Source organism: Platichthys flesus, chromosome 2 (assembly GCF_949316205.1).
Source record: "Platichthys flesus chromosome 2, fPlaFle2.1, whole genome shotgun sequence".
Classification (NCBI taxonomy): Eukaryota; Metazoa; Chordata; class Actinopteri; order Pleuronectiformes; family Pleuronectidae; genus Platichthys; species Platichthys flesus.
This window is the reverse complement of record NC_084946.1, coordinates 3461777-3483954: the sequence shown is the minus strand read 5'-3', so window position 1 is coordinate 3483954 and position 22178 is coordinate 3461777. Positions and strand designations below refer to the sequence as shown.

Genomic DNA, 22178 nt, shown 5'->3' with positions numbered 1-22178 from the left:
GGTGAGCAACTGGTTCTAAGTGCCGGTCAAAATCGGCACCAGACCATTTTGATAATTTAATTATTTTCATTTCACCATATTATCAAATGACACAGACATTCACGAAGGTGCTCATCGCTGTCATGGCAACAACATTCAGGTTTGAAAAACTGTTTTTTAACTTCACTGTGCAAGATAGACTGATAGCTGCTCTCTTGTCCTGTGTCCATGCTCCGCAACTCTTTAAGAACTATTCCTTGACGTAATTGAGCCCTCCTCAAACAGCTACAATTTGAACTAGGGCTACGTTGTAGCACTGGCGGGCCCGAGCACCCGCACGTTGAAGCCTGTTGCGGTCGGTGGAGAGAGCGATCGATGACTAAGCGCATGTCTACGCGTTGCATTCATTTTGCGCTCTGCGGCAGTAGGTTTGCCAGTAGGTGGCGCCATCACTATTATTACACACAGACATATAGATCTGTTCAAGTAGCCGCTCTGATATAGCGTGAGCAATTTTTTGTCAATTGGACAATTTTACCACAACGCAATTTTCACACTGATTAGTAGGTGGCGCTATGACCCTGAACTAATATTTATATGTGGAGCTGTTCAGATCAGTATTGTGATTATAGGTCAGTAGTTTGGAGCCGGTTGGATAATGCAGAGTGGATTAACAAAGTACTTCCTGTTTCCTGGCGAATCAGTAGGTGGCACTATTACACTGAGGAAATATTGACACAGAGCTGTTCAGGCTTGTACTATTATCATGTGACAGAAGTGTGATAGTAATAGGACAATGCACAGTGGACTTATGAAAACATCGCCTCGTCTGGCGAAGGATGATCCTTCGCCAAACATCAATGTTTACATGGTTTGAGGAAATGTCACAATTCTGACCTTGATCCAATGACTTGACTGAGGTCATTTGAGCTGTATATTGTAAAGCAGCCAGGAGCAGTTCATCAAAATATAAAACATGTCACTTCCTGTAGCCACCAGGGGGCGCTGTGATTTCAAATCATGATTTCTGTGTAGATGTCATCAGGCCGGGACTCTTGTCTTACATGTGTAGTTTGGACTCGATTGGACAATGTATGTTCGAGATACAGATGGTTGTGTTTTGATGGCGTTTAATCAAACTTTGTCGCCACACCACGGTCACACGGTGTGATGGAAAAAAAATCCCTTAGTCACTTTTTTTCTTAATCTTGTTTTGATGACACTCATCTGAATTTGAAGTTGATCAGATGAAAGCTCTACGACAAGTACATCAAAGAAAAAATGTGGAATATGGCTAAAATGGCCACTAAATTCAAAATGGCGGGCTTCCTGTTTGGTCTAGCATATCTATCCAAGAGACTTATTTGTTGTTATGAAAAGACACATGCCCAAAACGATTTTTGTACATGTCGGCCAATCGTAGTGCCGGGGCTGCCCATTAGGGGGCGCTAGTCAATTGTTATGCCACACCCATTCCTTAAAACCATTTGAATATCTTCAGGGGGGGGATTTTGCTAAACACATGTAGTTTGAGTGAGATAGAACCATTAACACTGAAGTTACAGCAATTTCGTGTTTCACGGCGAGTTGATGAACTTTGATGCCACACCATTAATATGGCGTTTGACGAAAAGTTACAGTTATCTTATGCCTTCATTATCAATGTCTTGAGACCCATTTGATACAGTTTGACATGGTTGAGGTCAATGGATGAGGAGAAATACATCCAACTGTAAGACATGCGAGAAAAAAAAGACATTTCTTGTTGCCACCAGGGGGCGCTGTGATTTCAATTCATGATGTCTGTGTAGATGTCATCAGGCCGGGACTCTTGACTTACATGTGTAGTTTGGACTTGATTGGACCATGTATGTCCGCGATACAGATGCCCGTGTTTTGATGGCGTTTAGTCAAACTTTAACGCCATGCCACGGTCACATGGTGTAACGAAAAAGAAACCCTTAATCGTTTTTTTTGTCAATCTTGTTGTGATGACACTCATCTGAATTTGAAGTTGATCAGCTGAAAGCTCTACGACAAGTACATCAAAGAAAAAATGTGGAATATGGCCAAAATGGCCACTAAATTCAAAATGGGGGTCTTCCTGTTGTGTTTTTCACAATGCCCTCTGAGAGTTTTTTGTGCGTCTGGTCATGATACACGTAGGCCACGATTTTTGTGAAGATCGGACAGGGCGAAACCTAGGGGCTGTGTTCCAGGGGGCGCTGTTGAGCCATTTTGCCACGCCCAATTCTTTTTGAGCATGTCTAGACCCTCAAAAAGTCCCCTAAAGGGAAATAATAATAAGAAATATATATAACTTTATAACCTGTGTTATCAAATATGTTGTGCGGCATCAGACAGCTTTAAATTGGGGGAAGAGTGGAGGAAATAGTAAAGGTTGCCTACCCCTGCCTTAGGTGACACAATTTGTGCCTTGGTCAAACCATGATCCTACACTGCCCTCTAGTGACTTAATATTGCGGTACAAGTAGGTGCGCCGGCGATATAAAGCCACTAGAGGTCAGTATAAGACCATGAAACACAGACATGGTTGAAATGAAAACAAGTCTTTTCATTTTGCACATCAAGCTTTTAAGCCTCACCACGGTCACACGGATTGATGAAAAGTTAAAAATTTTGATAACTTAAAATCTTCATCTTGTTTTGTAGAGTCTCATCTAATTTTTAAGTTGATCTGATGAAAGCTCTCTGAGTAGTACATAAAAACATAACACGTACAAAAAAAACACATTTCCTGTTGCCACCAGGGGGCGCTGTGACTGTAAGTCACAATTTCTGCACCGATGTCTTCTGGTGGCGACTCTTGTCGTATGTGTCTAGTTTGGACTCGATTGGACAAAATATGTCTGAGATACAGAAGCTCATGTTTTGATGGCGTTTTCATCACACTTTGCCGCATATTGTTCCATATTGTTATGATGACAGTCATTTACATTTTAAGCTGATCTGATGAAAGCTGTACGACAAGTACATCAAAGGAAAAATATGGAATATGACCAAAATGGCCACTAAAGTCAAACTGGCGGGCTGCCTGTTGCGTTTTTCATAATGCACTGATGGACTTTTTTGTGCATCTAGTCATGATACACAATAGTCTTTGTTTTTTTTGAGGATCGGTGAATGCTAAATGAGGGGCTTTTCCGTAGGTGGCGCTCTTGAGCCATTTTGCCACTTTTTATCAAAATGCTCCAGAATATGAAATTGTCGCCGCCTTTGAATTTACTGCAAACTCCTACAACTTTTTGAGCACATTAAAGCCCTCAAAAAGCCAATTCATTTACGCAAGAGAAAAATAATAATAATAATAATAATAATCATTTCAATTTCAATAGGGCCTACCACCGATTTCGGTGCTCGGGCCCTAATAATCCTTTCAATTTCAATAGGGCCTCTCACCATTCGGTGCTCGGGCCCTAATAATAATAATCATTTAAATTTCAATAGGGCCTCCCACCGATTTCGGTTCTCGGGCCCTAAAAATCTTTACAGATTCAATAGGGCCTCTCACCATTCGGTGCTCGGGCCCTAATAATAATAATCATTTAAATTTCAATAGGGCCTCCCACCGATTTCGGTGTTCAGGCCCTAATAATATTAATAATCATTTCAATTTCAATAGGGCCTCCCACCGATTTCGGTGCTCGGGCCCAAATAATAATAATCATTTCAATTTCAATAGGGCCTCCCACAGATTTCGGTGCTCGGGCCCTAAATAGAAAACCAGTATATATTTACTCACTGTATACTTCTTATTTACTCACTTTTTTCCAATATTTATACAAAGTAGCATTTATTTGACATAAACATTTCTGAATAAAATATATGAAAGAGAAAAGATATAAAAAGTGAAGTAAAAAGTAAAATGTAAAACAGTATACAGTGTCCGATTGCAATATGCAATGTAATACAGTATAATATAATATGAGATAATGTGTTAATTTATTAATTTAACACATCCTTGAGGTGTGGGGGTGGAATAAAAGTCTGAGTCAGGTGGGGGTCCCGGGCCTTGTTGATGAGGCCAACGGCAGCTGGGAAGAAGCTGGTCTTGTGGCGGGCGGTTTTGGTCCTGATGGACCGCAGCCTCCTGCCCGAGGGAAGAACCTCAAAGAGTTTGTGACCCGGGTGGGAAGGATCAGCCACAATTTTGCCTGCACGCCTCAGGGACCTCGAGGCAAACAGGTCCTGTAGAGATGGCAGATTGCAGCCGATTACCTTCTCAGCAGAATGGATGATACACTGCAGCCTCCTTTTGTCGTTAGCGGTGGCAGCAGCGAACCAGATGGTGATGGAGGAGGTGAGGATGGACTCGATGATGCAGGTGTAGAAGTGCACCATCATTGACTTCGGCAGGTTGAATTTCTTCAGCTGCCGCAGGAAGAACATCCTCTGTTGCCCTCTTTTGGTGATGGAGCTGATGTTCAGCTCCCATTTGAGGTCCTGGGAGATGATCGTGCCCAGGAAGCGGAAGGACTCCGCCGTGACAACTTGGGCGTCTCTCAGGGTGATGGGGGTGGGTGGGGCTGGGTTCCTTCTGAAGTCCACAACCATCGCCACTGTTTTCAGCGCGTTCAGCTCCAGGTTGTTCTGGTCACACCAGGTCACCAGATGGTCAATCTCCCACCTGTAGGCGGACTCGTCCCCATCAGAGATGAGCCCAATGAGGGTGGTGTCATCCGCGAACTTCAGGAGTTTGACGGACTGGTGACGGGAGGTGCAGCTGTTGGTGTACAGGGAGAAGAGAAGAGGTGAAAGAACACAGCCTTGAGGGGAACCGGTGCTAATAGATCTGAATTCAGAGACATACTTACCCAGCCTCACGCGTTGCCTCCTGTCAGACAGGAAGTCTGTGATCCACCTGCAGGTGGAGTCTGGCACACTCAGCTGGGAGAGCTTCTCCTGCAGCAGATTCAGGATTATAGTGTTGAAGGCAGAGCTGAAGTCCACAAACAGGATCCTGGCGTAGGTTCCCGAGGAGTCCAGGTGCTGGAGGATGAAGTGAAGGGCCATGTTGACTGCATCGTCTACAGACCTGTTGGCTCTGTAGGCAAACTGCAGGGGGTCCAGGAGAGGGTCAGTGATGGCTTTGAGGTGGAACAGCACGAGGCGCTCAAATGCCTTCATCACCACAGAGGTCAGGGCGACGGGTCTGTAATCGTTGAGTCCAGCGATCTTGGTTTTTTTGGGGACAGGGATGAGGGTGGAGGTCTTGAAGCAGGCTGGTACGTGACATGTCTCCAGTGAGGTGTTAAAAATGTCAGTAAACACCGGAGACAGCTGATCAGCACAGTGCTTCAGGATTGATGGAGAGACAGAGTCTGGCCCGGCTGCTTTGCGTGGGATCTGTCTCTTGAAGAGTCTGTTGACGTCCCTCTCCAGGATGGAGAGAGTCGTCACTATGGTTGGAAGTTGTGTAGAGGTGCAGGCCCTTGCTTTGGTGGGGGAGCTGCGGCTGATGGGCTGGAGTGTGGTGTCATGGGGGATGTTTTCAGGACTTTCCCATTGTCTATCAAAGCGACAGTAAAACTCGTTCAAGTCGTTGGCCAGGCGTGAGTCGTTGGCCAACGACTCAATAGAAATAAAACTAGTTAGGGCCCGAGCACCGAATGGTGAGAGGCCCTATTGAATCTGTAAAGATTTTTAGGGCCCGAGAACCGAAATCGGTGGGAGGCCCTATTGAAATTTAAATGATTATTATTATTAGGGCCCGAGCACCGAAATCGGTGGGAGGCCCTATTGAAATTGAAATGATTATTATTATTATTATTATTATTATTATTATTTTTCTCCGCTTAAACTAATTGGCTTTTTGAGGGCTTTAATGTGCTCAAAAGGTTGTAGGAGTTTGCAGTAAATTCGAAGGCGGCGCAAATTTACGTATTATGGTGTATTTTGAAAAGGGCGTGGCAAAATGCCTCAAGAGCGCCACCTACAGAAAAGCCCCTCATTTAGCATTCACCGATCCTCAAAAAAAACAAAGATTATTGTGTATCATGACTAGATGCACAAAAAAGTCCATCAGTGCATTATGAATAACGCAACAGGAAGCCCGCCAGTTTGACTTTAGTGGCCATTTTGGTCATATTCCATATTTTTTCTTTGATGTACTTGTCGTACAGCTTTCATCAGATCAACTTCAAATTTAGACGATCGTCATCACAACAAATTGGAGATCTAAAGTTATTGAAGGATTACGTTTTAGCAAAACCGTCTGACCGTGGTGTGGCGTTAAAGTTTGATGAAACGCCATCAAAACACAAGCTTCCATATTTCAGACATATTTTGTCCAATTGAGTCCAAACTAGACACATACGACAAGAGTCGCGACCAGAAGACATCGGTGCAGAAATTGTGACTTACAATCACAGCACCCCCTGGTGGCAACAGGAAATGTCTTGTTTTTGGTACGTGTTATGTTTTTATGTACTACTCGGAGAGCTTTCATCAGATCAACTTAAAAATTAGATGAGACTCTACAAAACAAGATGAAGATCTAAAGTTATCAATATTTAAACTTTTCATCATACCGTGTGACCGTGGTGAGGTCTCAAAGTTCGACTAAACGCCAATATAAGCGAACTTCTGTAACTTAGACATATTTTGTCCAATCGACTCCAAACTACACATATAAGACAAGAGTCACGACCGGAAGACATCTACCTAGAAATCATGACTTAAAAGGAAAGCGCCCCCTGGTGGCATCAGGAAATGTCTTGTTTTTGTACATCGTGCGCTTTGATTTATTTGTCGGAGAGCTTTCATCACATCAATTTAAAATTTAGACGGGTGGCATCACAACAAGATGGAGATCTAAAGTTATCAAAGAAACAACTTTTCGACACACCGTCTGACTGTGGCGGGGCGTCAAATCAGCTCACCATGACACACGAAAACGCTTTAAAGGGGACATATTCGCTTTAAAGGGGACATATTATTTCCATTTCACCACAGTTGATATGGTTCCTTGGGGTCTTAATGAAATGTCTGTAAAACATTTTGGTAAAAATACCCCAAGGATAATTTAAAACAGCACCTTTTTACTCTGTCTAAAACAGACCTCCTCAGATCAACCTGTTTTGAAGGCCCCGCCCCCCTCTCACCCCGCCCCCATCTTACCCCACCCCCTTTCACCCCTCTCATCCCTCCCCCTTCTCACCCCTCCCCCCTCTCATGGAGGTGTAGGACATGTGCTTGAATGTGTTCTCAATACAGAATGCATTCAACATCTATAGGGCAGATTATGGGCCTCGTGAAAATGTACGTATTCTGGGGTATTTGGAAATGGGTGTGGCAAAATGGCTCAACAGCGCCACCAACGGTGCTTTCCCTCATTTACGGAGAAACACCTCACTTAGCATTCACTGATCCGCACGAAATTGAAGACAGTTGTGTATCATCACCAGATGCACAAAAAACGCGCTGGAGCAATATGAAAAACGCAACAGGAAGCACACCATTTTCGATTTCGTGGCCATTTTGGTCATATTCCATAATCTTTTACTTTGATATACTTCTCGTACAGCTTTCATCACATCAACTGAAAATTTAGACGAGTGTCATCACAACAAGATGGAGATCTAAAGTTATCAAAGAAACAACTTTTCGTCACACTGTCTGACTGTGGCGGGCGTCACATCAGCTCGCCATGACACACGAAAACGCTTTAACTTCCGTGTTCATGAGTCCATCTCCCTCAAACTACATGTGTGTATCATCAGCCCCCCTCCCTTGAAGATATTCAGATGGTTTTAAAGAATGGGCGTGGCAAAATGGCTCAACAGCGCCACCAACGGAGCTTCCCCTCATTTATGGAGAAACACCTAATTTAGAATTCACTGATCCTCACGAAATTGAAGACAGTTGTGTATCATCACCAGATGCACCAAAAACGCGCTCGGAGCAATTTGAAAAACGCAACAGGAACCCCGCCATTTTCGATTTGGACCATATTCCATGTTTTTTATTTTCAAGTACTTCTTGGAGAGCTTTCATCAGATCAACTGAAAATTTAGACGAGTGTCATCACAACAAGATGGAGATCTAAAGTTACTGAAAGATCAATTTTTCGCCACACCGTGTGACCGTGGCGAGGCGTCAAAATGTGACTAAACGCCATCAAAACACTGTATCTTGGACATATTTGGTCCAATCGAGTTCAAACTACACATGTAAGACAAGAAGCGCGACCTGATGACATCAACAAAGACACCATGACTTAAAATCATAGCGCCACCTGCTGGCTACAGGAAGTGAAGCGTTTATCTTGCAGCAGTGCGCAAATGCATGCAACGCTGAGACGAGTGCTTGGTCATCGAACGTTCTCTCTTCCCCGACCGCAACAGACTTGGAATTGCCTGTGCTCGGGCCCGTTAGTGCTACAACGTAGCCCTAGTTTTTATTGCTTTTCCTATGTATGTTGTATTTATTGTGTTTTATGTCTCTATGTTCATTGTAAGCACCAACAACCAGAGCAAATTCCTTGTAGGTGTAAACCTACTTGGCAATAAAATACTTCTGATTCTGATTCTGCATTCGAAACAATCTCCTGACTGAAGAACAGAAATCCATAAAAGCTGTATGATTCTACAAAAATAAACCATTTGTAGGGGATAAAACAAACATTGTGTGCCAAACAAGTGATTGTGTGAATGTTGCTACCATGATGAAAATCAGCACCCATCACGGTTCAGTCAGTTATGTCCGTGGTTTGACCCAGGTGCCGACCACTGCTTTAGTTCAGAACACATGTTCAAATCGGTCAACAGACTGTGAGTTGGCATCCTGCCCTGCCCCCACTGATTGATCACGGGTCACCTGTTTATTTGACTTTTATTAATATTGAACCTATCACATGACCAAATTGCACGGAACTTGGCACTGCACTTCCCTGGGCCATTTATGAAAGACATACCAATTGTGAAGCTAATAAGAAGAACTGTTTGCGAGACATATATTCCACATCGAGACAGACAGACATTTGTCTATTTAGTAGGTTGATACTATGAATATAAAATAAATAAAATAAATAAATTAGCAAACAAATCTTTACAATGAAATCAAACGAATTTGTGATCAATTGCATTTTATATTTAGGATACAATACTACAAATAGTAAGGACAAGGATATATTATACGTAAATACAAGAATTTCTCATTAAGTAGGTAATTTAGCTTTTTTTCCTATGTTGAACACGTTTTATGAATATGGAATGAAAACTGATCTCAGACTGCTACTTCTGCCAAAGTAGAGACAAGCACTCAATGTCTGTTGCTGTCATTTAACAGTATGTGGACAATTTCTTGAATAAGAGACATTAGAGAAAGAAGTTTTAATTCCGATAGACATCATAGACTCTCCTTGTGTTCTGGAAAATAAACAACAAACAGATTGATTAATTAACTGTAAGCTCTTGTGTGGATCATTAATCGGACTTTCCAGTGATTGATTGGTCAGTAGTCTGGCTGTTGTAAGGTTTTTTGATCTGTCATAGGAACTTAACCTTCAAGTGCATGTTAGGTGTGCAGTTACCATGGTGATGTAGCCAAGAAGTGAAGCCCGATTGTAGCCCTAAAAACCCCAGGGTCAAACCTGAAGTGCCCTCACCACCCACAAACCCTGCTTCGTACTACAGGCCACTGATGTCTGTGAATAATGGATGTTGTGAAGTTAGAGCCTGACTTTTTCCATCCACACAGTTTTGGGACTTCTACACTGTAATCCACACTTCTGGTTACAAACTGATATGGCCCCACACACTAGTATGACACTGGTTGAAGCCTGTCCAACATTACAGTCGGAATGAAGGCCATCCAATCAATTCAGCAGTCTGTGCGCCTGGAGCCTGACACCACTTGGCATTGTTTATAGGAAGCTCCTGATAACAAGCTCAATTAAATCTCTCCACTCAACCACTAATCAAAATATTCACAACACTTCTCACATTGTGGTGGATCCATACGCTTGTGTCCACTGGGGAGCCAGTGTGTTGGTCATGAGATGACGGTGTGAAGGCTGAGAGATGCTTTCAGACATGCTGCTAATGAGTGTGGGATGTGAGAGTCATTTCCACTGAGTGCGCTAATAAAGCAATACGGCTGACAAGATGGTGCACCGTCTCAACACCATGTTTAATTTGTGATAATGTGTGTGTGAAGGGAGCCTCATCACACAACAGACCGACACAGCCTTCACAAGACTACAGCAGAGCCATCTGTCTCAGATGAATCAGCAGAATCGAACTCCAAACAGTGCTGCTGTGGGTTCAATGAGCTACTTAATGTTTTCTCACCTGGCTTCATGGCTGGTTATCAACCACTACTTAGAAATCTAGTAGTTTGGTGTGATGCTGCCTTAAAATATGGTCATGTGTTCATGAGACGAGTGGGGTTCATGAACACTTCCTTCTAGTTACATTCACAAAGCTCTCTTAGAGTTCACAAGTTGCGATGTGTTTGCTGACCTGTTTTAGATCTGGAGGTGGTCATGGAGGTTCATTCTTTTGTTGAATTTTATGTTAACATATAGTCACTTTGGTAGAATACAGTTTTTCATATGTCAGAGGGAAGTGTTGATTTTAAGTCTAATCTCTTCATGTGGCTTATACGTTCTGTAATGAACATTTAATTGTCAACATTAAGAATAGTTGAAAACCACAACTCTCACTCAGGAGCAACAATCAGTCTTTAAACTTTACTATTAATGTGACATTTATCGTGATAACTACAAATATCATCTGATGTGAAAATGTTCTGTCTTTAAATCATGTTAGCTCATATCATGCAGCCCTAAGGCACCATATTAATATATTGACGTCCATGTTACTGTTTTCTCAGTGGTTTTCTCATGACTTATCCACGTGGACGCTAAGCACCCTGTACATGACTTTCCACATTGTAACCATAAGCTCCTGAATCCCATTAGAAGGCTGTGTGTTTTACTAATTCTTAACCTAACGCAGCTTCGAGCAAGTCTCATGATTGAAGCCTGATCAATGACTGGGCTTTATCTGCTAATCATCATTTCTCCATAAGATATTTCAGAAAGCAGCCCTACAGCCATGCCTTCAAACAATGTGTATAAATGTTTCTAAAACCAAGATATGCTGGTCTATCCAAAGGTCAAAATGAGCAAGAATTAAAAACGGAACTATTTATGATACTTATAACTAGATGTGCTACTAATGATTAGTTTTTAATGAAAATAATTTTAATGTTGGAAAATGCTCAATTAACTTTAAAGGTGTTGCCAATATTCCCAAACCTAAATAATACTCCACTCAAAATGATTTAGGACTATGAAATTTGTTAATCCTTACCTTGGTGAAACGTCAACCAGAGAACAACACTTTGTCAACATTTTTCCTTTAAGAATTGCAGAAACAATCAATTGCTTATTAAAACAGAAACAGCTCTTTCACCCTGATGATTCACGATTAACTGATTCAGCTCTGTTACAGAGGAAGTAGCCTTTCAAAAAGTACATAATTTAGACATATACACTACTGTTTACATAAGACCTCCATCCTATGAACATTCATTCTGTCTCTCCATCACTACTTCTTCTTTATACTGATAAATATAGCCATGTGTTTCCTGTATTTTCCTCATTACTTATAAACATTGATGCAGTACCAGATTATAAAGTGCAGCATCACACATTAATCCACCATTTACAATATCTGGTCACTCTGATTGATATATGTTAGTTCTCTTGCAACATCAGACCAGTAAGCTGCTCTAATGTTAACAAGCAACCAGTAAGATTCCCAGTATTTCTAGAATCTAGCTGGGGCGGCTGTGGCTGAGGGGGTAGAGCGGTCGATCCAGGTCTTCCCCATCTGCATGGCGAAGTGTCCTTGGGCAAGATACTGAACCCCGAATTGCCCCTCATAGAAAAAGTGCTGCCCATAGATGCACTGTATGAATGTTCGTGTGAATGTCAATAACCTGTACTGAGTCTGAGTGGTCATCAAGACTAGAATAATATAAATAGCTATAGAAATACAGTGCATTTACCATTTAGAATGCATAGGGATTCAGTTGTAAGACTTTACTATCTCATAACCCCTGGTGCGAGTTTACACTCCCAGTGAGGATGAGGATGAAGAATATTAGAGTCGCAGCACAGATCACGTTTCCAAGCTGCAGGTGTAGACGTGATGATGAGGAGGAGGAGGAGTACACACCCAACTATGTGGCAGTGTGAGGAGGAGGAGAGGCAGTGACAGGCAGCGTGGCTCTCACTCGTCATGTGTCAGCCGATCACATTTTAAAAGTGAAACATCATCAGCTGCTGTTGTGTAACAGCTGAAAGTCACAAGGCTTCCACACAAACCCGCTCACACCATATTAAGTGTTATGTGAGTTATGAAACGTTGGGTGTTGATGCTGCTGCATCACGACTTAGCAGCGCTAGCTAGCGGATACTACACAGCATAAACCACAGCTAGCATCGATGCTACATGAGAGATAACTTACCGTTTCCTGTCGTCGGGGTCGGGCGCTGTCTGTCAGGTTTATGACACAGTCAATTCATCTCTATGGAGCCACGGTTTATTTTGTCGCTGGTACGTACCAGGCGGGGGGTTTCCACTAGCCACATCATTAGGTTAGCTAAGTACAGCTAGCTTACGAGCTAACTTAGCAACCTGACATGTTGTCATGTGGGACAGAAGCTTGTCACGTGACCACAGTAACAGTAAAGATCTTCATTTTTAATTCTGGTATTTTCACACTTTGGAAACTGGAGATGTTGAGGATCGAATCATTTAAACTGGATTTATATTTGTCTGTTATTCAGTCCTGCAACAACTCTGCATCTGTATATTTGTAAATTTATTTTTTCGTTTCTCATTCATTTTCTATTCCTTTGTGAGTTTTTATTTAATAATATATTTAATCCTAGCACTCCATAATTTGAGAATATTCTTATATTAACTTTTTTTAAATAATTTAAGTGTCTGGCAGCGGGTTTTACACTGAATTACGTTTTGTTCTTCTGATCCAAATGTAGAGTTGTCCAAATAACATCCTAACACATCAAGGGATATATAAACATATGAGGTTATCATTTATTTATGAGTCCACACCCCAGAGGAAAATTGTGCTGCCCACAATTGTTTTTTATTTCTCTGATTACAATAAATCATCTTCTTATTTGAAGATCACTTGTGAATTAATTAGGAACAAGAGAATATTGGTTCCATGACAGATGATCCTGACCAGCTCCTCTGCTGTGCTAATTGGCCTTGACGTTTTCTTTACACTTGACATTAAACACAGACCATTTAGGCTCACGTGTAAGCCTATCAAGTTTACTTTTTCAGTACATTTTCTTTTGAAATAAAGATCAGTGGAGGGAGACAGAAATATTAACATTTTAAGATATTAAATAATAACCAGGCTGAGACAGGAGGAAGGCTACCATGCAGAGGACACATGAGAAACTCAACTGCAGTGAGGTCATTATCATTGTCAGTCTTCTCACTACAATCTTTTCACCTGGACAGTCCAAAGACAAAGGTTGCCACATGCCTCATGAGTTATTATAAAAGCAAATGCAACAACTGAGTAGTTTAACATTTCAATTAATCCACAACTGAGAACTAATTCAGATTTGTATGTATAATTGACCTATCTCCTGAGGTATAAGACTTTATTCCCAAACACGAAAATAAGCAGTCTACCACCATAGTGTCTTTGTTACACCTTGTTGACAAAATGAGGATCCCTGAGAAAAACATGAGTTGATGAGAGTGTATCTTTTATGACGCTCTCTGGTGTAGCCTAGTGGCAGTTCATTAAAAGGATGCAGTTGCTGTGGCGTTCCTCTTGCGGTGTCTGCTTTTGTTAGGGCCGGAGCAATGAATGGTGCAAGGATCCTATTGTTCCCTTGAGTTTTTCAATCAAATCAAAAACTTCAGAGTCCCATGCCTCTCCCAGGACGGACAGAAGTGCAAGAGATGTCACATGTAACAGCGAACATCAACACAATAACAATATACAACATTAATGAGAAAAGACCATGTTGAAGATAAATTAATTCATGTTTTGAGTATTGACAGAAAGGTTGAAAAAAAGATATGTTCGTAGCCAGAAGGTGATTTGTATTTAAAGTTTACAGTATTTACTGATGTGTGCCTCTGACCACGTCTCAGCTCTGAATTCCTCCTGTATTGCTGTGGTTCCTGACAACACAAATCTTGCAGTAATAAGTGGTTCAAACTTTGAAAATGGAAACTGTGGATCCTGTGATGTAGTCATCAATGAATGAGGGATCAATAGTTGGAAAATGTTGCTGCTAAAAGAGCACATCAACAAAATAACAAAACAGACAGTGTCTTCTTAGACGTATAGCAGTATAACTAAGAGCTGGTCCGAGACCGAGCTGAGCCAGCTATAACTATAAGCTCTATCAAAAAGGAAGGTTTTAAGCCGAAAGGAAGGTTTTAAGCCGAACTGAGATGATGCCACAGGATAGGAGCTTGATAGCTGAAGGCCCGGACTCTCGAGAGCCTGATTCACCAACGATACAACTGGACTCAGTCAGGCTGAGCTGAAGAGAAATGCACTTGCGCACACACACATGCATAAATGCATGCACATGCACAAACACACACAAATAAGGCTGATGAAGTTGAGAACTTCTTGTTGCAGGTGTCAGCTCAATAACATAAGAGTCTTACAGGTGACTTATCCTTTCTCCAGACACAATCTAAGAAATATCAAGTACTTTTTGCCGCAATGATAAATGCCTAGAAGTGTCCCACATATTGTACTTCCCTAAAACCAAGGGTGCGACATTTCTAGGCATTTTGCCTCAATGATAAGTGCCTGGAAGTGTCCGGCTCATTCTGATTGGTTGGGACATTTCTAGGCATTGTTGCCAAAATGTAAAAGTGTTCCACATATTGTACATCCCTAACCACAAGTTTGGGAAAATTCAAGGCATTTTGCTATAATGATAAGTTCCTACAGGTTTCCCAAGTGTGACGACTCAATACAAGGCAGGAACTCAGGTGCAGAAGGAAGCGCAGGACACAAAAAGATTACTGAACAGATTGTTACACCAAGTATTGCAGACCCCTAACCACAAGAGTGGGACATTTCTAGGCATTTTTCCTCAATGATAAGTGCCTAGAAGTGTCCAGCTCATTCTGATTGGTTGGGAAATTTCTAGGCATTTGCTACTATTACAAGTGCCTACAATTGTCCCAAGTATTGCACTAACATCGGTGTGTGCTTTTGCTAAAACGATGTCGGACACAGTAGTTTTCTCTGGCCCGCTCCCTAACACAACAGGTGATGACATGTTTAGCCGCATGTTGTCTTTTAACCGCTGGCTGTCGAGGTGGTGTCCTGTAAACGGCGTGGGCTTTATAGATAATTGGCTAACTTTTTTGAGAAAACCTGGTCTTGTTAGGAGAGACGGCGTTCATCCCACTTGGGATGGAGCAGCTCTCTTATCTAGGAATATTACTAAGTCTATAACATGACAACCCATAGTTGGGACCAGGAAGCAGAGCTGCAGTGCTAAACACTTCTCTGCGCTCCCTCTGGATCAGTCACAAAACCCCATAGAGATTGTGTCTGTTCACCGTCCGATTAAATTATTGAAATTAAACAATAATAGAACGAGAACTCCACACAAAAATTTAATACAAATTAAAACAACCTCTGAAACAATACAGGAAACCCAGACTTTTAAATGTGGTCTTTTAAACATTAGATCACTGGAAAAAAAGGCTCTTTTAGTTAATGAAATAGTCTCTGATTACAACATAGATTTATTGTCCCTCACTGAGACGTGGCTGCATCCTGATGATTATGTCAGTCTAAATGAATCTACTCCCCCCAGTCATATCAATTCACAGGTTCCTAGAGAAATTGGGCGAGGAGGTGGAGTTGCTGCTATTTTTAACTCCAGTCTATCAATTAATCCTAAACCTAAACTCAGCTACAAGTCATTTGAATGTCTGGTTCTTAGTCTTCCACGCCAATCAAGGAACCACCAACAGCCAATCATATTTGCCGTAGTTTACCGTGCTCCCAGGGCTTATACTGAATTTTTAAAGGAATTCCCTGAGTTTTTATCAAACTTAGTCCTAAAGACCGATAAAATTATTATTGTTGGTGACTTTAATATTCATGTTGATAATAATAAAGATTGCCTTAGCGTAGCATTTATTTCAATACTAGACTCTATTGGTTTCAGTCAGTGTGTGCACAAACCTACTCATTGTGGTAACCACACACTTGACCTTGTATTATCGTACGGTGTCGCAATTGAAAATTTAACAGTACTTCCGCGCAATCCAGTTCTATCAGACCATAATTTAATAACCTTTGATTTTTCAATAACTGAATATATGCCACTAATAAAAAATTCATTTTCTAGATGTCTACCTGATAGTGCTGTAGCTAAATTTAAGGAAATAATCCCAATTACATTTAAACCCGTATTAGCAGTAGATATAAACAACAAATTCTTTAAAACCCTGAGCTCCATTGAGATCGACCACCTCGTCGATAGCTCTGCAGACTCATTACGATTAACATTAGACTCAATAGCGCCTCTAAAAAAGAAAAATGTCAAACATAGTAAATTAGCTCCGTGGTATAATTCCCAGACAAATGAGTTAAAACAATTATCAAGAAAACTAGAAAGGAAGTGGCGCTCCAGCAACAATGTTGAAAACCTCATAGACTGGAAGAATAGTGTTAAAGAATATAAAAAGGCTCTCCACAAAGTAAGAGCCGCCTACTATTCAAAACTAATAGAAGAGAATAAAAATAACCCCAGGTTTCTCTTCTGCACTGTAGCCAGGCTGACAGAGAGTCACACCTCCACCGAACCCAGTATTCCTCCATCCCTAAATAGCAATATCTTTATGACCTTTTTTAATGATAAAATTCAAACTATTAGAAATAAAATCAACCATCTCCTGCCCTCAATTGGCACTAATACCCTCCCAACAACAGAGATCTCAGAAACGGCTGAGAATCCTACCCATTACTTAGACAGCTTCTCTCTGATCACCCGTGATCAGTTTACCAAATTAATCTCAGGTTCTAAACCAACAACCTGTATCTTAGATCCCATTCCTACCAACTTACTTAAAGACATTCTGCCCCTAATTGATGGTTCGTTACTTAACATTATCAATCTGTCATTATCATCAGGTTATGTACCACAGTCTTTTAAAATAGCTGTCATCAAACCCCTACTCAAAAAACCCACCCTAGACCCAGAGGTTTTAGCCAATTACAGACCAATATCTAACCTCTCCTTCATTTCTAAAATCTTAGAAAAAGTGGTAGCCAATCAGCTGTGTGAGTTTCTCCAGGAAAATAATATATATGAAGACTTTCAATCGGGGTTTAGAGCCAATCACAGTACAGAGACAGCCTTGGCAAAAGTCACTAATGACCTTTTAATAGCCTCAGATCAGGGACTTGTGTCTGTCCTCGTTCTGTTAGATCTCAGTGCAGCATTCGACACAATTGACCATCAAATTTTATTACAAAGACTAAAACAGTTAATTAACATTAATGGAACCGCCCTTAACTGGTTTAAATCGTATTTTTCTGATCGCTCCCAATTTGTGCAAATTAATGATGAGTCATCTGTGCGCACCAAAGTTAATCATGGTGTTCCACAGGGCTCTGTGCTCGGCCCAATTTTATTCTCATTATATATGCTTCCACTAGGAAACATTATCAGGACACACTCGGTAAATTTCCACTGCTATGCGGATGACACCCAGTTATATTTGTCAATAAAACCTGAACAAAGTAATCAATTAACTAAACTTCGAACATGTCTCAAGGACATAAAAACCTGGATGACCCGCAATTTTCTCTTATTAAACTCAGACAAAACAGAGGTTATAATACTTGGCCCCAAACACCTTAGAGATGCATTATCTAATGATATAGCTGCGCTAGACGACATTGCCCTTGCTTCCAATGAAACAGTCAGGAACTTGGGAGTGATCTTCGATCCTGATTTATCCTTTAATAGTCACTTAAAACAAATTTCTAGGACTGCTTTTTTCCACTTGCGTAATATTTCAAAAATTAGACATGTCCTTTCACAAAAAGATGCAGAAAAACTAGTCCACGCCTTTGTTACATCGAGACTGGACTATTGTAATTCATTATTATCAGGCTCCAGCAGGAAGTCGTTAAAGACTCTACAGCTTGTCCAAAATGCTGCAGCACGTGTCCTGACGAGAACAAAGAGAAGAGAGCACATTTCTCCAATATTAGCATCGCTACACTGGCTTCCAGTTAAATCTAGAATAGAATTTAAAATTCTCCTCCTCACCTTCAAGGCCCTTAATAATATAGCGCCTTTATACCTTAAAGAGCTGTTAATACCTTATAAACCCACTAGAGCACTCCGCTCCCAGAATTCAAGCCTACTTGTCGTCCCTAAATTCTCTAAAAGTAGAGTAGGAGCCAGAGCTTTTAGCCATCAAGCCCCTCGGCTGTGGAATAATCTACCACTTTCAGTTCGGGAGGCAGTCACCATCTGTTCGTTTAAAAGTAGGCTCAAAACCTTTCTTTTTGATAAAGCTTATAGTTAGAGCTAATTAGTGCGCCAGAACGTTACTTGTTCTATTTTATGACACATGACACACGGAGCTTCTCTTTCCAGCTTCTCCTTCCTCTTCTCCATCCCTATCCCCCTTCCCCGGAATCCCTTTGCTTTATCACCCGCAGATCCAGGGCCTCTGTGGCCGCACCATGGATTACGGTTTGTGGATCGCGCACCGGGGGTCGCGGTGTTGGATCCAGTGTGGCGGATTCTGAGTCATGTGGGCTGATCGTGGTGCTGGTGGCGGACCCTGTGTCGCGTTGGCATTGGGCACGGGCGGTGGACCAGGACCGCAGTGGTGGCTTGTGATGGGTCCTCCTGGTGGGCGGCGGTGGACGGTGACTGAGGACTGAAGTGGCGTCTGGTCTGGATGGTGGATCGTGGTCTAGATGGTTGCTGAGCATGGACTGTGCTTCATCAATGCTGCTAGAGACTTTGATTATTGATGATGTTCTCCTGCACGTGGCATCTATTGCACTTCTGTCCGTCCTGGGAGAGGGATCCCTCACATGTGGCTCTCTCTGAGGTTTCTACATATTTTTACCCTGTTAAAAGGGTTTTTTGTAGTTTTTCCTTACTCTTGCTGAGGGTTAAGGACAGAGGATGTCACACCCTGTTAAAGCCCTATGAGATGAATTGTAATTTGTGAATATGGGCTATACAAATAAAATTTGATTGATTGATTGATAACATAACCACTATTGTGGGACATTTCTAGGATTTGCTTTGATATAAAGTACCTATAAGGGTCCCATGTATTGTATTTCCCTAACCAAAAGTGTGGGACATTTCTAGGCATTTTGCTACTTTGATAAGGGACTGGAAGTGTCCCAAGTAGTGATGCACCGATGTATCAGCCGAACATCGGTAGCGGTGCGCCTCGGCTGGCGCCTAGCAGCTGACTTAGAACTGGTGCGGACCAGGGGAATCCGACTGTTTAATTAAAACAAGCATCGCGAAGGCCCACAGTGGGTGTTGACGGGATGTGATTTCTGCCAGACATTTAAAACAGGTAAAACTGAGGAGGGCTGTTTTAGAAAGGGTAAAAAGGTTCTGTTCTAAATTATCCTTGTGGTATTTTGACCAAAATATGTTACAGACATTTCATTAAGACCCCAAGGAACCATTTCAACTTGCGGTAAAATGAGATTATATCTCAACACTGGCCTGGGAACGCCTCGGGATCCCCCCGTCAGAGCTGGTCAATGTGGCCCGGGAAAGGGAAGTCTGGGGCCCCCTGCTTGAGCTGCTCCCCCCGCGACCCGACCCCGGATAAGCGGATGACGATGAGAGCATAATATGTCTCTGTTAAATAAAGTTTAGTTAAATGAAAGATTGTTTCATAAATCTGATTCAATTTGTGCTCATTAAAAGATAAGAGTGATAAAGGGCTGAACATTTTTTAATTAGTGCTTTTTAAATAATGATTTAATTATTTTTCTGGCACAAAAGAGTGAATGACTAACACCAAAAAGAAAATAAACAAATATCGGTATCGGCTATCGGCCAGATTGTTGTTTTAAATATCGGTATCGGCCAAGAATTTCCATATCGGTGCATCCCTAGTCCCAAGTATTGCACTTCCGTAACCACTAGTGTGGGACATTTCTAAGCATTTTGCTTTAATCTGAAGTGCCTACAAGTGTCCCACGTATTGTACTTCTCTAACACCAAAGTGGGACATTTCTAGGCATTTTGCCTCGAAAATAAGTGCCTAGACGTGTCCGGCTCATTCTGATTGGTCGGGACATTTTTAGGCATTTTTGCTATAATGTAAAGTGCCTATACGTGTCCCATGTATTGTTTTCCCCTAACAAAAAATGTGGAACATTTCTAGGCATTTTTGCTATAATGTAAAGAGTCTGCAAGTGTCTCACGTATTGTACATCCCTAACCACAAGTGTGGGACAATTCAAGGCATTTTGCTATAATGATACGTTTCTACAAGTGTACCACGTTTTGCAGATCCCTAACCACTAGTGTGGGACATTTATTTTGAATAATTAATTTGTTTTTAAAATATTTGTATTCCTTGAAAATTCCTAAAATGTATATATGCTCCTTCTAACTATTCCTAAAAAAAAGATCTATGTAATTATATTTTAATATCTTGACACAAGACATCCCCTGCTTTGCTGGTAAGTCCAGTCCCACTGAATGTGCACTGTTTTTAAGGTTTCACATAAAACCTTTCCAAATTAAATAAGGGACAATTGTCTTATAAACAATCATCACACAACGTCCTAGCACGTGTTTTGAACTGAGATTTAGAGGTCAAGTGTTTAGGATTTAGGAAAATCTATAATTTTAAAAAATTTAATATAATATTTATAATATATATAATATTATTATCACCTGACGGTAAGAATTGTTGTGTTTTCGTTATCTTAGAATGGGCTACACAAGGAGAAGATCCTCCCTACCTGGAGTCCACCCTGTTGCACCACCATGTATCGACAAACCAAGACCACCATAGCTTCTCCTACACACTGGGAAGGGAGGTTAAGGGAAGGAGTACTCAGTTTGTTGTAATTTGCAGCATCACCACTAGATGTCAGTATATCCTACACACTGAGACTGTAAAGTGATAACAAAGGAACCCTCCTCATTCGGCAGATGAACGTGAAAACAGCTAACCGTAAAATATGTACAGTGACATTTACAAAAGCACATTTGAGGAGAGGGACATTAAGGTAAAAACTGACAAAAAATGTACAAATACATTATAACAAATACCCTCAGTTAGTCAGCCTTGTAAAAAAGTGTTGTAGAAGAAACCATTTAAAACAGGATTCCACTATATGCTCAAACACCTTACAGTGTGATGTGCCACAATTCAACAGAACCACAAACTGTAGCCTCCAAAATTATCATGGATGTGAGTCATCACCTCTGTGAGAGAGTTTAAAGGAAAAACTTGCTGCATGACTGATGTAGTCTGCATTAGTTTTGCATTAGCTCATACACAACAGAAGTTTTAAACAGTTGTACATAAGCAAAGACATCAGCAATGTTCAGCACTTTGCCATCAGTGGTTGCCATTAAATATGCTTAGAGTGCAAAGACACAGATTGTTGTGTGTGTGCAGAGGTATTTACAGATACACAGAGGTGATCATTCTCCTGCAGTTTCAGAGGTGGCCACTAGAGGAAGACATGTTCCAACAATGGAGTTTATAAAAGGCTGAAGGCAACATCAGCAAATTCATGAAATACCAATGAATCAAAGCATCATCAGCTGGCCATCTATTGTGAAGGATAACTCATTTCAATATTGTAAGAGGACGTTTTGAGTAATTGAAGAAACTATACTTTGTTCAGCACATTTCTACATAACACACAGTCTTTTGAAGGATGTAGTGTTGTCATCATGAGATTTGTTCTTTTTTAAAGCCTGTTGTTTCCTATGCACCTAAATCTGCTATATTCTTGTCATTTGCAAATGATGTATCAGGAAACCCTCCCTGTCGTTATGCAGTGAATTATATTGTATTGTTTCAGAGGTATATATTTGATTTTAGACAATTCAGATATACACCGTCACCAGGATGTTAAATAAAGACCAACAGGTTTTG

At 41.2% G+C, this 22178-nt stretch overlaps 1 protein-coding gene and 1 long non-coding RNA gene across 2 annotated transcripts in view; one reads left to right on the top strand and one right to left on the bottom strand.

Moving 5' to 3' along the window:
* ptpdc1a (protein tyrosine phosphatase domain containing 1a) overlaps positions 1–12658 on the bottom strand; it is a 25859-nt gene extending 13201 nt beyond the window's left edge. The window contains exon 1 of the mRNA XM_062394622.1: positions 12481–12658. The gene's annotated coding sequence lies outside the window, so the exon portion shown is untranslated. The remainder of the gene's footprint in view (positions 1–12480) is intronic.
* LOC133959795 (uncharacterized) lies at positions 12294–22178 on the top strand. The gene is made up of 2 exons (XR_009921903.1): positions 12294–12516; positions 20996–22178. It is a non-coding gene; the product is annotated as an uncharacterized LOC133959795 (long non-coding RNA).